At 36.8% G+C, this 17,310-nt stretch overlaps 2 long non-coding RNA genes across 2 annotated transcripts in view; both read right to left on the bottom strand.

Moving 5' to 3' along the window:
* The window catches only part of LOC127879783 (uncharacterized), a 52,636-nt gene extending 35,633 nt beyond the window's left edge, over positions 1–17,003 (bottom strand). Inside the window, exons 1-2 of the long non-coding RNA XR_008049234.1 lie at positions 16,872–17,003; positions 6,089–6,226 (exon numbers count right to left, since the gene is read on the bottom strand). This is a non-coding gene — a long non-coding RNA (uncharacterized LOC127879783). The remainder of the gene's footprint in view (positions 1–6,088; positions 6,227–16,871) is intronic.
* LOC127879782 (uncharacterized) lies at positions 1,937–2,440 on the bottom strand. The gene is made up of 2 exons (XR_008049233.1): positions 2,235–2,440; positions 1,937–2,078 (listed from the first exon to the last, which is right to left on the bottom strand). It is a non-coding gene; the product is annotated as an uncharacterized LOC127879782 (long non-coding RNA).
* Positions 17,004–17,310: the final 307 nt, after the last annotated feature.

Raw genomic sequence — 17,310 nt, 5'->3', positions numbered from 1 at the left:
AAGTTTATAACGGGAGGTATATGAACGTAAGATTCATAAAAAAAAAATCAGAATGTTAAGATACAGAAACTAGGAAAGTACAATAAAACAACGGATGTGTTTGTCAAAAACACAATGCCCCCTACTGCGCCGCTTTGATTTATTAAAAAAAAACACAAGGGCTGTTTGTAAAACATGCATGCCCCCCATATGGGCTGTCAGTTGTAGTGGCAGCTATTGTGTGAATACGTTTGTGACCTTGACCTTTGACCTAATGACCTGAAAATCAATAGGGGTCATCTGCAAGTCATGATCAATGTACCTATGAAGTTTCATGATCCTAGGTGTAAGCGTTCTTAAGTTATCATCAGGAAACCATTTTTCTAAGTTGAGTCACTGCGACCTTGACCTTTGACCTTTGACCTAGTGACCTGAAAATTGATAGGGGTCATCTGCGAGTCATGATCAATGTACCTATGAAGTTTCATGATCCTAGGCATAAGCGTTCTTGAGTTTTCATCCAGAAACCATTTTACCATTTTGGGTCACTGTGACCTTGACCTTTGACCTAGTGACCTGAAAATCATGAGGGGTCATCTGCAAGTCATGATCAATGTACCTATTAAGTTTCATGATCCTAGGCATAAGCGTTCTTGAGTTATCATCCGGAAACCATTTTACTATTTCGGGTCACTGTGACCTTGACCTTTGACCTAGTGAACTCAAAATCAAAAGTGGTCATCTGCGAATCATGATCAATGTTCCTATGAAGTTTCATGATCCTAGGCCTAAGCGTTCTTGAGTTATCATCCGGAAACCATCTGGTGGACGGACATACAGACAGACATACGGACGGACATACGGAAGGACGTACGGACGGACCAACATGTGCAAAACAATATTCCCGTCTTCTTCGAAGGGGAACATAAAAATCATTTGGCAGGTACAGATATTTATTTCCTTTTAAAGCTTATTACTTCCCTTGTATTTGTATTTTCAACCTTTGACCTTGAAGGATGACCTTGACCTTTTACCACTCAAAATGTGCAGCGCCATGAAATACATGCCAAATATCAAGTTGCTATCTTCAATATTGCAAAATTTATAGCTAATGTTAAAGTTTTCGGACGGAATCACAGACTGACGGACAGTTCAAGTGCTATATGCCTATGGAAGGGAAAACTGCCAATATTATTCATCACCAGAAATGTTGCACGTGTTGAATATTCAGCTGATATGTTTAATCTTGCTATTATAGATTATACATACATGTCAAATATCCGTTCAAATAAGCAATGTTCGATATTTTATGTTTCAAGTTTCAACAATGTTAAGTTTTAAGGTGGAGACATCTCAAATGTTCATTGTCCAATTAAAACTGTTCAATGAATAACAAGAGTGCCAAACTGTCACAAGATACGCCCGTTCGAAGGTTTTGGACACCATGCTCAATGCTTGAAATGCACTAAGTGACCTCAAGACCTAGTTATTGACTTGGCATGACCCATATTTAAACTTGACCTAGATATCATTTAGATGTAACATCTGACTAAATTTGGTGAAGATCAGATGAAAACTACTTCAATTAGAGAGCGGACACCATGCTAAATGCTTTAAATGCACCATGTGACCTCGTTTTTGACCGGGCATGACCCATATTCGAACTTGACCTACATATCATCTAGACACAACTTGTAACCAAATTAGGTGAAGATCAGATGAAAACTACTTCAATTAGAGAGCGGACACCATGCTAAATGCTTGAAATGCACTAAGTAACCTCGTGACCTAGTTTTTGACCCGGCATGACCCATATTTAAACCTGACCTACATATCATATAGACACAACTTTTGACCAAATTTGGTGAAGATCGGGTGAAAACTACTTCATTTAGAGAGCGGACACCATGAAATCCTTGAAATGCACTAAGTGACCCCATGACCTAGTTTTTGACCCGGCATGACCCATATTCCAACTTGGCCTAGATATTGTCTAGACTCAACTTCTGAGCAAGTTTGGTGAAGATCGGATGAAAACTATTTGAATTAGAGTCCGGACAAAGTGGCGCCGTTGAAAATGCACTAATTGACCCTATGACCTAGTTTTTGACCCGGCATGACCCATATTCGAACTTGGCCTATATATCAACTAGATGCAACTGCTGACCAAGTTTGATGAAGATCGGATGAATACAATTTGAAATAGAGTCCGGACAAAGTGGCCCCTTTGAAAATGCACTTATTGACCCTATGACCTAGTTTTTGACCCGGCATGACCCATATTCGAACTTGGCCTAGATATCAACTAGATGCAACTGCTGACCAAGTTTGGTGAAGATCGGATGAATACAATTTGAATTAGAGTCCGGACAAAGTGATGCCTTCCGCCCGCCGCCCGCCGCCCGCCGCCCGCCAAGGGGTTTCACATAATACGTCCCGTATTTTATACGGGCGTATAAAAACTTAAATGTTCAAAATGTAAAATATACATTAATTTGTATTGTTAAATAGCATACACAACCCATAATACCTACAAATGTGCAACTGTAACTTTAACGAACTGCAAATTTCCACTGTTAGCATGTAGACATGTCTAGATTGGTCAACGTGTATCTTTACACATTGCGATGTTACAAGTTTACATCTGCACAGTTGTTAAGTCAGTTTAACAACAATCTATATGTGGTGAATAATATTGGCGGTCTTTCCCTTCATATAACGCGGTGGACGCGTCAAAATTATTTTTCGTCATAGCGAGGAACCAATGCTACTCTTACATGCCGAGAACCATTGTGACATAAAATTTTAATCCTGGATAAAATCTTAGAGGTTAACATACAATGATACATGTTGTTTGGCAGCATTCTACACAGTAAGACCGGTGTGGACTTACAATGGTTTGGCAGTAACTCGACCGAATGAAGAACTTAAATTAAGGTAAGTGATGGTTAGAGTGCAGGGGTTTTTATCTTATTTTTGGGAAAGGGCATGGCCTTTTTGAGGGGGAAAATAATCGCGCAAGGAAAGTCTTAAACAATCAATATAACATATTTTGAGGTTTTTAAAACAAATTCAAGGCAACAGATAATTTAATTATGCAATATGTTATATTTTCTACACTGGATCAAGTTTACTTATGTATTTAAAGTTAAAAAAAAAAAAAAATGTTATTTTAGGGGAAAAATATGAAGTCTTGGGGAAATTTACCTGCTAAGGGGAAAAAAAATCCGATGAGAAAGGGCCGTTTTTCGACGGGTCCCAAAGAAGGATAAAAGCCCTGGAGTGTACGATGTTTAGCGTCAAATAAATATTTTAATTATCTAACACAAATAAAATAAGGTAATATCTTTGTTGGTCAAAATCAAAGTTTAGCATATAAAGAAAACGTCACAAATGAAATATGATTGTAAGGCTTATTATTAGCACTCAGTATATAAATATACTAGCACTCAGTATATAAATATACTAAAAAATTTCTACTGCTTACTGCGAAAATTCAATACTGAATTATAACAATAAAGACCCCCCAGGTGGAATAGAATGTGAGCTCCATAGATATGGTACATAGAGGCAAGACCGCCAAAGCCGAAATGCAAGTAATGCCTCTTTGAAGGTCTAAAAAGGTCTACACATTTATATAGGTTTTTGGTACATTCTGGTCTCTGGTTTTAGTATCTTTCCCCAAATATATGTGGTGAGCTTCGGCTATTATCAGATAACATGCTTTTGCATTTCGCTAGACTGCAAGTTCAAGGGCACAACCATCTAAACTTCTACCAGAAATCGAAGAAAACCACATAGACAGTACATGGCTAGGGGGATATCGAATTCCAAAATTTCAGTATACAAACATTACAGAAGACACCCCACTCATTTAAAATGAAAGGAAGAAAACTGGTGTTATATCTTTGCAAGAAAAAGAATTTGAAAGATGGCATAAACAGCAATACAGAAAGAGAAAAAGGTTTGAGAATAACAAAGCTCTTAAAAAGGTACAGCGGAAAGAAAAAGCTGCACATAGACAAAAATTGAGAGCTAAGAATACTGAAACATTTAAAGATGTAATTAGAAAAGAAAAAGCTTCTCATAGAGAAAACAAGAGATTTCAAAATCCTGAAGCATTTAAAGATGTTAGAAGAAAAGAAAAAGCTACTCATCGAGAAAAATGTTAGAGCAACGAATCCTGAAAAATTTAAGATGACTACAAAATGATCAGACCATGTTGAAATGGCCGGATATGTATTATGAACAAACGTCTGGCCTGAAAATAACATATCCCATTTGGCTCAACGGCTTCGAAGTGCGAGTCAACAACCTAGGTATAGCCAACACGTGACGAAATTGAGATTCAATAAGAAATTTCAGCATATTTGTTAAATACCTGTGCGGAATCCAAGATGGTGGACCGAGCATCGAACGTTAGGTAAAAAAAAAATTCTTCCAGTTTTCATGCGTGTTGTGAGTTATTATCTGTATATTTGTTAGACCGGCGTATAATCAAATGATAATTCTTTGATGAGAAACAATTCTGCATACACCATAAGGCTATGTGAAATGTACACGTCAATTGTCACAAAAATTCGCGATAAAAAATAATTTTCTGAAAGATCAAACAGAAAAATAGTGATTATTGATAGATTCAAAGTGTAAATATGAAAATCAAGAATCATTGAAATTTATGTGCAACAGGATGCTAAACCATTCTTTTAATCCAATATCCAAAGATATAAGGTTAATCTGGCTGATAAACTTCAACTTACCTTTCTTAGGCCTACCTGTATAAATTTTCTTTGTATGAGGCTCTCGTACCAAAAATTGATCTACATGTTTATTGCTAAGTGGTTGGTAGTATTTGATATGGGTGTAATGACTGCTCCGACCCGAGTGCAAACCACAATATCACCTATCCAAGCTCTAACCGTGCTCTCTGTTGCTTAACCAGTTAACTATACAGTTCAATCCAACAACCAAACAGCATCGCTGAAAAACTAGTTCGCCAATTAGGCATGTCCCAGTTATTATGAACATATCATTACAGGGTCCTAACATTATTCCCCTCTGAGAAGACTCGTCCCGAGTTTTGGCCTGGGGGCACATGGGTAAGACAATGCTGATCTGGTCATTGTCCTTATCCGACTGCTGCAACCTAATATAACATGTTCCGACCCGAATGCGAACCACAAATATCACCCATCCAAGCTTTAAGCGAGCTCTCAGTTGCTTTACTATCCAAGTTAATCCAACAACCAAATAGCATTGCTGAAAAGCTTGCTCACCAGTAAGGCATGTTCCAGTTATTATGAATATCACTCCAGGGTCGCTACAAAGGTTTGAAATTGGTTACATTCCAAAATGGCTTATTCCCAAACTACCCACCATTATTTGAAGCGTGTGGTTGCAATATAAAGCTTCCCTGTAGTACACATAGAACTTTTACTTTTTTCAGTGAGCTTGTTATCCAAATTGAGGATCCCGTAACAAAAATATGTGAAAGTATCTCCTCAAATGATCAAGGCTTTGAATTCGTCAGGTAACCATAATTGGGACTGCCTTTACATATGGGAATAAATGTACTCTTGGATTCAAAAACAAGAGAGTAAATGTTAATGTACTCCCAGATTTAAACAAGAGCACCGCATAGAGGGTGCCAACACTCGGCTGTGGGTGCAGTTTTGAATAAATGAAAGCTTGTCAGAAGTGACCTTGAATTTTGACCTAGTGACCCAAAAATGGGTGTGGCGTGTAGAACTCATCAAGGTGCATCTACATATGAAGTTTCAAAGTTGTATGTTGAAGCACTTTGATTTTAGAGCCTAAAGTGTTAAGGTTTCAGCACGACGCGGACCGCAGACGCCAAACGGCAGACGCCTGACGACAAGCTGGCTATGACAATGCTATATTATGTTATGTGATATGTGCTTGATGTAATTAAATGAAATATAAACAAGAATATAGATAATATTTTTTTATTACCAGTTATTGCGCGCAAACAAACGAAAACTGGTTGGATAAAAGAAATTTTGGTCCAGCGAGAGCCCTGAACAAGGTCACATCTGTTCTCCCATACAAGCTGTAGATGGAATCTCATAAACAACAAGCAAACTCTTACCTGAAAGATGAGGTGTAGACATGCTACTAAGTAACAGGGGCCTTCATTCACACAGCGTCACTGTTAAATATCACGATGACGAATGTTCAGGAATCTCAGTGCCACCTGATGTGAACATGAAAGATGCCACACCCTGATCTGAAAATAAAACAATGTTACCAATCAAACATACTAGATGTACATGTTCTACATGTAGGTTGCCATGGCGTAGTGGATATGGTGTCAGCCTAGCGACAAAGAGATCACGAGTTTGATCCCCAATGTGGATAAATTCTTTACATCTCCGCCGAAGACATCAAGTACTAGGTCTACCCTGGAAACGGACTCTGAAGCATGTCAATAAGTCTTCGGCTTTTCATGCAATCGAGTTAAAAAATGGTTTTAACTTTACCCACTAGATCACGTAGACCCCCAATGTAGGTTATGATCTGAGTAGGTATTAATTGAGACTTGTTTACATTGATAATGAAGCCTAGGTCTATCAATAGATGTAACTGTTTCTCTTGATCTTGAAGAAGACCTTCACTGGTCGCATTCAAACCCAACTTTGGACAATTTGGCAATTGGCAATCAAATAGAAAATATGGTTAAAAGCTGCACATATTGCAGGTCGACTCAATGTTCTTCCCAATCAGTTGTCAAGGATTCGTATTCGTCCAACAGAGAGGACACTGAACAGGTCAATAGTGGAAAGCATATTTCACAAGTGGGGATTTCCATTGATAGATTTATTTGCATCGCATCTGAACAAACAAGCTCTAATTTTTTGCATGTGGATTCCACACCCTGCAGCTCTAGCATTGGATGCATTGACCATATCCAGTGTTCATTCTAGACCGCGCGATTGCGCGATTCGCGCTATTTTATCAAAGATCGCGCACATCTGCAGCATGTGTGCGAGAAAATTCGTGCACTCGATATCCGTTACGGGTTTTTTAAACTGTTAAATTCTGCTTCGCGTATTTATTGAGAAAAACACCGGAAATCAAAGGGAATTAACTCTTCGATTCACGGGTTAATAAACTTTAAAGAATTTTCGTTTAAAATGATACTTGGGTTAATTAAAAAATAAGAAATTTCGTTTAAAAAATAAAGGGATGCGACTCGTGAATGATTAAGGAAGAAAATTGTCCTTTGATACTGGAATGTAAAAACTTAATTCTATACATTAATTAAGACACTTACATGACTTAGGTTTTAATATCATATCATCATTCATATCATATCATGATAGACAATCAGTATTATTTTTTTTATTGTTTTAAATGATACAGAAATATCATGTGAACAATTATTTTCATAATCCTTTGTTTTTATTTAAGTCAGCAATATACTATGGAAAGTGCAGTTATATTTAACAGCAGTTACAATGGTATTTCACTGACTTGACTGTTTTAAGTAATGTAGAAGTTAAAACAAATAAACATTAAAACGAAAATGAAAACATATAAATGGTACTTGATCAATTCCCCCCCATTTGTGAAAAATCCCCCCTATTTTTCAAAGTGAGGGGGGAAATGCCCCCCTACTTTTCGATTTCTAGAATGAACACTGCATATCATGGGACAGAATGTTTGCATATGCATTTCCTCCGATTTGCTTGGTTCCCCGAGTCTTGCAGTACATAAAACAATTTCAATGCACAATCAGGGATTTCAATAGATTTTAAAAACCAGGAGTCAATGACCCCTGGACTGAAATTTTGAGGAGTCAAATTGAAAAATGGTGGGGTCAATTTTGAAGCGCTTTGTGTTTTTGTCTGTATTATTCATTTTTTTAGATAAAAATATGTTCTCAGAGTAACACAATATCTTAAAAAGCTAAACTGCTTTATTAAATAACAATACCATGATACATAACACAACATATTTTAATGAATTGGTACCAGGGTCTTCCCCAGGCCATTTAAGCGCCCCTTGCCGGGGCGCTTGAATTTCGAAATCAGAGTCCCCGGGGCGCTTGAAATTTTCCGATCAGTGTATTCTTCAGTAAGGTTTCCCTATCAGTGTATCAATATTCCCTGTTTTAAAAGAGCACTCGGTACCTACTTTCACAAGTAATCGCCATAAACACAACATGGGGTAATGGATAATCCACTGATAAGAGAATAGCATGACGCGCGTATCGATTATTCTAGCCACATTACACGGTCATTTAAATGCTGACAATGATGTATCTGGTAACTTTCCAGTCGTCAAACTGTGAAGTTCATCGTCCAATTGGTTACGCAAATGCTTATGAGGGCGGGGTTAACTATCGACCATTATTTTTGATTGACGTCGGGCATGAAGTAAGAGTTTATCGCAGCTTGATTAGCAAGAAGTTGTACCATTTGAGTAATATACAACCGGTAATTTGTACAGTACAGAACATTAAAGACGGTTTCGGGCATCATCATCACACCTTTTTACTGTAAACAAGTGTTACCTATGATTCATAATTAATACGAGAAATTAATTGCAAGTGGTAAACAATTAATTATTATAGCGAGTAAGTTGTGCAAATGACTCCCGGTTACAATTATGTGACAACAATTTATTTAATTCCAGTACATGTATACTTCAACATGTCCATTTATAGAACTGATTCACCTCGTTTTTCTGACATTTATTCGACACGTTATGCGCTTTAACAAATTTTCCTTGAATTAATTACGCACACCTGTAAATGTTTCGTCCGAAAATCGATAGTTAGAAGACTGATGATGGCAACCGGCCGTGATCCTCGTGGACAACGTGAATTTCATACATAATTCCGTCAAAACATTTATTCGACTCGTAAAGAGTTTAAACAAATTATCGTTGAATTTATAACGCAACGGTTAATATTTGTTGAAATCTCAAATGGGAATAATTAAATTGGTAATCCGAAACCCATTCCCGTAAGTCGATGTTAACGCGTTTTTAATCCGAAACACACTTCCGAATGTAAATGTTACCACGTTAAATATTTTTGCTTCAAATTAGCAGTGCAAATTTATTTTGTGTCGAATCTTTTTCTCAATTAAAAAGAGCGCGAAAATTATGCAGCATGTACAACGTCGCGTCTATTGCATACAAATGGCGTGTATTGAGCGTTTTAACAAGCACACAACAGGTCAGGGGATTGACGCATATTCAGAGGCAATATTTGATCAAATCTATAAATAGTCACTTAAAAAATGGCAAGGTTTGTGTTAAAGAAATAACTGAAAGCTTTTATCGTTAATATATACCAGAAAGAGATTGATTAAAACGGAATAAACGGGATTATCGGGTAATAAATAGAAACTTGAAAAATAGTAAGTATACAGTAATAGAGTCGGGTTGAAACGGATGTATTGGGGAATCGTTCGAGTCGGGATTTTACTATCTGTGCGGAAAAGTTTTAAAACAATTAAACAATATACAAAAAATATTTTTTTAAATGACTGGGGGATATTTTTGAAGAGTCATAGCGCACCAAATGACGTCTTTTGACGCTGTTTTTCTTTGAGTAATAACGCTTCACAGAACGTGAATTGACACGTTAAATAAAAAAAATCAACGTCGCGAGGGGACACCCCTCCCGAACCCACCCCCGATCGGCCCCGGGGCGCCTGAAAACATTCCTGGGGAAGGCACTGATTGGTACATTAAATATACGTCCTTATAACACATTTAAGTCTTTTAACACATTTAAATAATTTAAGATATGTACCGGTAGCACCTTTTCATCACATATTTATCGTCATTATATAATCATCATCCCTATGATAGCTTTTCTAACAAAACACAATCTAAATGCATGGAACATCTAGTATATCTATTACTGTTTATCTGAATACTATACATGTCCGAAATATGTACACTTTGGAATGCCTTACCTGTAGTAGTTTTACTTTAATAATCCAAATTTTTCTTGTTGTTATCGGGTTTAACAAACCTTATCAAATGTTTGTTAAATCCAGTTAATGCTTTCTCCATTATTGAATCGCCATTACTTGCAATTTGAATCGCCAGCTTTGAATTGAACGCGGGTTGAATGTTAAGTCCGCCATTTACAATGTCGAAGGTCATGACGCAGCAATTTAATTCTACTCGGATAATTTTTATCTTATCGAGAAAATGTGTTTTCTCAATGTTTATGTGTAGTATTATTACTTGTTAGTATAAAAAATGAACTGTGATTCCAGTTTATATAAGATGGGTGTTACTCGTAATTATCGGTGGATTAACAACTGACTAAACTCGCTCGACTTAGATCTACTATTGGATATACATAATTAATAGACCTTTGATCAATATGGTTTTTACTTTAATTAATTTTGCCGACTTTCTTTAACCGTGCCGTCTGAAAAGTCTGCAAAAAACCTGCAATTATCGGATGGTCAATCAATTATCATGTAATCACTGCTGCTAATTACCCAGTTAGTGGGCATGCACTATTTAGACGGTGACATGTGTATTGGAAGAGATGAGATAAGATAAACAACGCCCGGGGTATTCCCTCGATTATAGACCGAGTTTCAAATACTGAAAAATTAATTTCAATTAGAAGCACAGCGGGATTTATTACCATGGAACTCGAGATGTTAACTTACTGACGCACAGGTCAAATTTTCGACGCGTCAAAATGATGCACAGCAGAAAAGAGGGTTGCGTCAAAAATGAGTCATTTTTAATTTGCTCGCGTCAAAACGCAGGATTCTGCGTCTATTGAAATCCCTGCACAATTATACTGATTGCCCCAATTTGGCCCAGACGCCACTGGTACCCGGAACTATTACAGTTGTCAGTAGCAAATCCGATTGTATTACCAGTAGTAGACAATCTGTTGAGCCAACCTCAGTCTCAGATTCTACACCCAAACCCACAAGTGTTCCAATTAGCGGCATGGTTGCTATTGACAAACACTTATCGACAGAAGGTTTTTCAAAGAGAGCTAGATTTTTACTCAAATCAAGCTGGCTTTCAGGCACACAGCAAGACTATAATTTAAAATTCAAAAAGTTCTGTAGCTGGTGTGTTACACGGGGAATTGATGTATTTTCAGCATCTATAGCTCAATGTGCTGATTTTTTAGCTGATTTTTTCCATGAAGGTTTGCAATATCAAACTATTTCTGGTTATAGATCCATGTTGTCAGCGATCTTGCCGCCAATTAGTGACAAACCAGTAGGTCAACACCCACATATTATAAGGATTCTGAAAGGGGTTTTTACTAAGAGACCACCAGTGACTAGACTGGTTCCAGAATGGGATTTAAGGGTTGTACTTACTGCTTTACAGAAATACCTTTTTGAACCATTATCTAAAACATCGTTAAACTATGTTACTCTTAAAACGTTTTTTCTTACAGCCATCACGACGTTCAGGAGAGTTGGAGACATACAAGCATTGAAGCTGGGGGAAAGATACATATTAGTTCAGAGCCAAGGGGTCACCTTTTTGAGACAAGGTCTATTAAGACTGACCGGCCTAACCACATAACAGCGAAGATTTTTGTTCCATGTTATAAGGAAAACAAGTTACTAGATCCCAAACGAGCTATAACTTGGTATTTGAAAACGACTGAACCGTTTCGAATTAAAGGAGATGTTGATGAAAATGCTCTTTTCATAAGTTATATTAAACCACATAACAAAGTCTCAAAATAAACTATTAGCTTTTCGCTGCTAAAGGTGATTCAAACAGCTTATGATGATAAGACCAAGAAAGTGAAAGCACACTCTACTAGGTCGATTGGTCCATCATGGGCTTTATTTAATGGTGCATCTATGGAGTCCATTTTGCAGGCAGCAGATTGGTCACGCGAGAGCACATTTACAAAATTTTATTACAGAGATGTTGAAACTGTAGTATTGAAATGAGGTTGACTTTTTGTGAGATATCATTGATAAATAATTTGTAAAAAAAGGTTTATTTCCAGCAGATTGAATTTCATATAAAATGTTGGGATATTGACTTTATAAGACGATATGTCAGGTGTTAAGGAAAATGATATAGGTAATATCATTGAACACTGTATATAGATGTAATTCTATAAGAGAGGATCAATTACTGTGGGACAGATTCACAGATGTATTACATAGATGAGGAAATCTATAAAAGGAAATATCACAAGAAGTGAAGGATTCAGAAAATACAGTACAGCCAACGCGGCACAAACATAATCCGCGGCTACGCCACGGCCAGATTATTAGTACCCGGCGGCCGAATCTTGTGTCCACGCGGCGTATCGCCGTGGTACTCGGCATCGATCCGCGCAACGACGACGAGTCTTTATTAACCTCGCGTACTTTCGCGGAGTAAATCCGCCGCATACGTACGCGGCGGATCGAGTGAAAAGATATCCACCTACATGTACATACATGTATGTGTAGCGTAGAATTAATTACGCGCAACTGATAATGTTTCGTTCAATTATCATTTTTAAATTTGTAATCCTAAACACACGTCTGAATTTAAATGCTAACGCGACCTTTGGCAAATTCTAGCGTCAAATAAACAGTGCTAAAATATCCTTTGTTTCATAAAAATCGCGTGAAAATTATGTAAACATGTAGAACATTGTTTGGAAAGTTTGGGTGTATTTTGTGTTGTATAAATACATGAACATCACGTCAGGCGTAAATCGCATGTTCAGTGGGAAAAAAACGCCCCGATTAGACGTTATTTCATCATCTCTATAAATAGCAACAAATGCCAAAATGTATTTGATACTTTAGGAAATATCGAAAATGTTTGTGTATCGTAAATATTTACCAGAATTTGCTTTAAAACTGGAATAAACGGGATTATCAGGTAATTAGTAGCGATATTAACTGTATAATATGAACAAAATAAAACATGTTTATATACGAATATTCAAACAATAGTTATAAAAAGCTGATAATTAACAAAACAACAAATACGTCGTCACCATCTTGATTATTGATGTGGCTTCAAACTGCTAATTTTCTCAGCTTAAATATAATAGCAAATTCAACATGCAATTAATTTATAAATCCACCATATGCTGGAGCCTTGACCACTTGTATGTGCGAAAACATAATTACCTGACCTTGTTTATGTGTTAAATACATACACTACCGTCTACGGGCGGGAAACAAACTTAATTGGCCAGACACATTAACTATGCTTACATTATGCTAATACAATCCGCGCACAATAAATTTATTATGATTTTAATTATTATTATAATTGTTCTTTCAAAATTTGTTAACTACATGTGACTTATAATTTTAAAAAGAATTTTTATTTCATGATGCGCATCGACTAGGCATCATGTCGCGGATTGCGGCATGCCTCGGCGGACAGATGCGAAGTTTCGCGGCGAAATGCAACTTGCCGCCGCATACTGACGCGGCTTCAACGACTGACGTGGCATCGACTCATTTCACCTTGCCGTTGCGGATCGCGAAATACGTTTGTTCCGCTTTGGCTGTACTGTACATCCTCAACCATAGGGTATGTACTGCTTTGAAATCGATCATTATGTACCGGTATATTTCAGTCAGGCAAGTATAAATCATGAAGTAAAATTATTCAATTTTGATAAGAATTAGAATTTTAAGAATGGATTTATACTTGCCTGACTAGAGGACCTCCCTCCTCCCCATGTATTTTCGGTGACGTTTTGATGTCGCCGTAATAAAACTGACGAATGGGGTTTACACATGGTATATAAAGGAGGTTTTAAACAACGTGATAATGGTTAAGATCACATGGGTTCTATTTTTAGCGGATTGTTGATATTTATACGGGAATAATATCCTTATGTATATTTCAGTCAGGCAAGTATAAATCCATTCTTAAAATTCTAATTCTTATCAAAATTGAATAATTTCAAACTTATATTTACGTTAAAAAAATAAATTGCCTGTCAAAAAACTAAGCTAGTCATTATATTGAACATAGTTTGCATAAACACATCAAACAAATACTCATCATTTACACCTTTAAATAATTAAAAGCAATATTAAACAAACGTACCGACAATCAATTCAATTAAAAACCGACACAATTACACAAGTTTATCAATTGGTTACACTTAATTGCAAACAATATGCTGTTTAATTAATGTCCTTAATCAATCGTAATGGAGGGCAATATTTCAGAAACGAATCGACCAAAAAAATAAACATAACAACCAAGTACACATAATTATAATTAACGCCTTTATCAATTATAATCAAAATTCATTTTCAACAAACGGGCCGCCAATATATACCTGCCGTAATCAATATAGTTTTAAAGAAAAGGTGTTATAAAATATAGGGCCGAATATGCCTGGGCAATTTTGAGCCGAATAAGCTTGGTGCCGAATCGACCTGAATTTTTGTATACATCCTTTATGTTACTCTTAGCCCTTATAGTGGTTATTGTTATACAGCCCTACTTCATCTAAAATATTTTCAGCTTTTTGAACGATTTTGTTACTACCACAGGGTTAAATAAATCCAGATTACATTTATTTTCTTGCCTTTGTCCCTTCTATTTAGCTCACTTGAGCACAAACTGCTTGTGATGAGCTGTTTAGGCCACCCAATGTCAATGTCGGGCATAGTGCTTGGTGCGTCATGCTAAATAATTTTTTAGCTTGTTAACTTTCTTGAGCCCACATTTGTCATGAAAACATCCAATCTTGATGAAGATTTGTCAGAATGTTTTATTGTCAATATGTTAGAAGTTGGGTCACATGCATCCAAAAACTAGGCTATAAGGCCAGCGATTTTCCTTGTCCAATTGGGAAAAGTACCCGTACCGGTCCGATTGGGAAAAATTGAGTCGTGAAAACCTCAAAATTGGGAAAAATCGAGTCGTGAAATCCTGAAATTGGGAAAATCGCGTCGTGAAGTTTGGGTCTTATTGAATACATCATACAGTTCATACTTAATTGAACATACCCATTTAAATAATCATTTGCAGGCATGCCTTAATGACCATTAAGTTATAAAGTTTATATAAATAACAAAATATTATAAAGAACACACCAAATCAATTACTAGTTGTTTTAATCTCATTTAAAGCAATGTCTCTCTCTTTCATTTTTGTGAAAATTTCAACAATCTTTGATGTTTGATCATCACTCAGTTGCTTGCATCCCGCCCTGCACAGCATCATTATTGCTGTCAATGTGTCCTGTGATAGATGGTTCCGATTGGTTTTTTGGCATAATATTTGCTATTATGACTCATTTCAAACTACGATAAGGTTACAAACCGACGTAAAACAGTACGCTGGCTGCCTGGCAAAAGACCGGAAACAGTAACAACTCTATTGATTGAATGCGCTGAATAATAAAACCCGAAATTAATCGAGCGCGTGGTTACACACAACTATACGATTTTCTTTGTTCGCTCGCCGAAAGTTGGTTTAAGAAACTTTCTATCGTTTTGAGAAAAAATTCGGACGCTGATTGGGATTTTTCCAGATGCCGATTGGGAATTTGGGAATTTTCGCTCGATTGGGAAAGTACTGTTTTGGGAATTTGGGAATTTTCGTTCGATTGGGAAAGTACCGTTTACCGGTACTTTATAAAGAAGGAGGAAAATCGCTGAAGGCCTAATCTTGTTATCACTCTAGAGGCCACATGAATGACTGGATCTTTATGAAAATTGGTCAGATTGTTCATATTGACAATCACTAGGCCAATTTATAGAATCTGGGTAAATTTTACATTGCGTCAAAATCTAGGTCACCAGGTTAAGTCTTAGAAAAAATTGTAAATTGCTGAGAAATAGCTCGGACAAGAATTGCACTATATGTACAATGGAAAATTTCAAAGGGCCATAACTCTGTGAAAAATCATCCGACCATAACCGGCTGATAATATGCACATCTCCTGCTTGTAGTGAAGCTTCCCATAAAGTTTCATTGAATTCCCGTAATAAGTTGCTGAGAAATAGCCCGGACAAGAATTGCACTATATGTACAATGGAAAATTTCAAAGGGCCATAACGCTGGGAAAAATCATCCGACCAGAACCGGCTGATTATATGCACATCTCCTCTTGGTAGTGAAGCTTCCCATAAAGTTTCATTGAATTCCGGTCATTAGTTGCTGAGAAATAGCCCGGACAAGAATTGCACTTTACAAATGTATGTACAGCTAATGGAAAATTTCAAAGGGCCATAACTCTGTGAAAAATCATCCGACCAGAACCCCCTGATAATATGCACATCTCCTCTTGGTAGTGAAGCTTCCCATAAAGTGTAATTGAATTCCGGTCATTAGTTGCGGAGAAATAGCACGGACAAGAATTGCACTATATGTACAGTAAATGGAAATTTCAAAGGGCCATAACTCTGTGAAAATTCATCCTACCAGAACCGGCTGATAATATGCACATCTCTTCTTGGTAGTGAAGCTTCCCATAAAGTTTAATTGAATTCCGGTCATTAGTTGCTGAGAAATAGCGTGCACAGACGGACGGACGGATGGACACACGGACAGACGAGGCGGCGACTTTGTGGCAAAATTGTGCTCCCCCCCCAAATTTTTTGGGGGGAGCATAAAAATAATACTGTATTAAAGAATATCTCATAGTTATAAAGAGTATCGACTAACATATTTACAGCATAGGGACCAGACACACACAAAAATAAATCATATATGATATATAATATATAGACTAAGATTTACAGCGATTTATTCAAGGTATAAATGAGGCCGAAAAAGCCTGGTACTTGGGTTGAATTAGTTCTGGGCCTGAAAAAAAAACGGGGACGAAAAAGCTTGGTGCCGAAAGAGCCGACACCCTTATGGCTTTAAAAATATGTCCCTTGTATGTCTATAAAATCGAGTTAAAACAAACTTACATAGTAACGAGCATCAAACCTGTTACCGCCGACATCAAATTGCATGTTTTTTGTAGAAAAATGCACAAAACAAAAACTGAATAAAAAAAACGTCATCAAACCAACCGCGGAAGTTTTGAATTGACAATGTTTCGAAAGCAAAGTAAAAGGTTACACTGAACTAATGGGTTTCCAGTCAACTCGTACCTAAGTCAACTCGTACCCTTGTCAACTCGTACCCGATTTGGTCAACTCGTACTTTACTCATTTTTCAGATTGGTCAACTCGTACCTTTTTAATATTTGTTCTTTATGGAAACAAATTGCGATGGGTGTTTGCATGCATTTGAGTTTTTTTATGTTTATTGCAGGTACGAGTTGACCAAATAAAGTTATATTTTGGCATAGACTAACATAAATTGTATGTTTTTTTTACCAGGGTACGATATGACTAATTAAAG

This window comes from Dreissena polymorpha, chromosome 4 (assembly GCF_020536995.1).
Source record: "Dreissena polymorpha isolate Duluth1 chromosome 4, UMN_Dpol_1.0, whole genome shotgun sequence".
In the NCBI taxonomy this organism is placed as follows: Eukaryota; Metazoa; Mollusca; class Bivalvia; order Myida; family Dreissenidae; genus Dreissena; species Dreissena polymorpha.
Note: the sequence above shows the minus strand (reverse complement) of the source record. Positions and strands in the feature narration are given on the sequence as shown.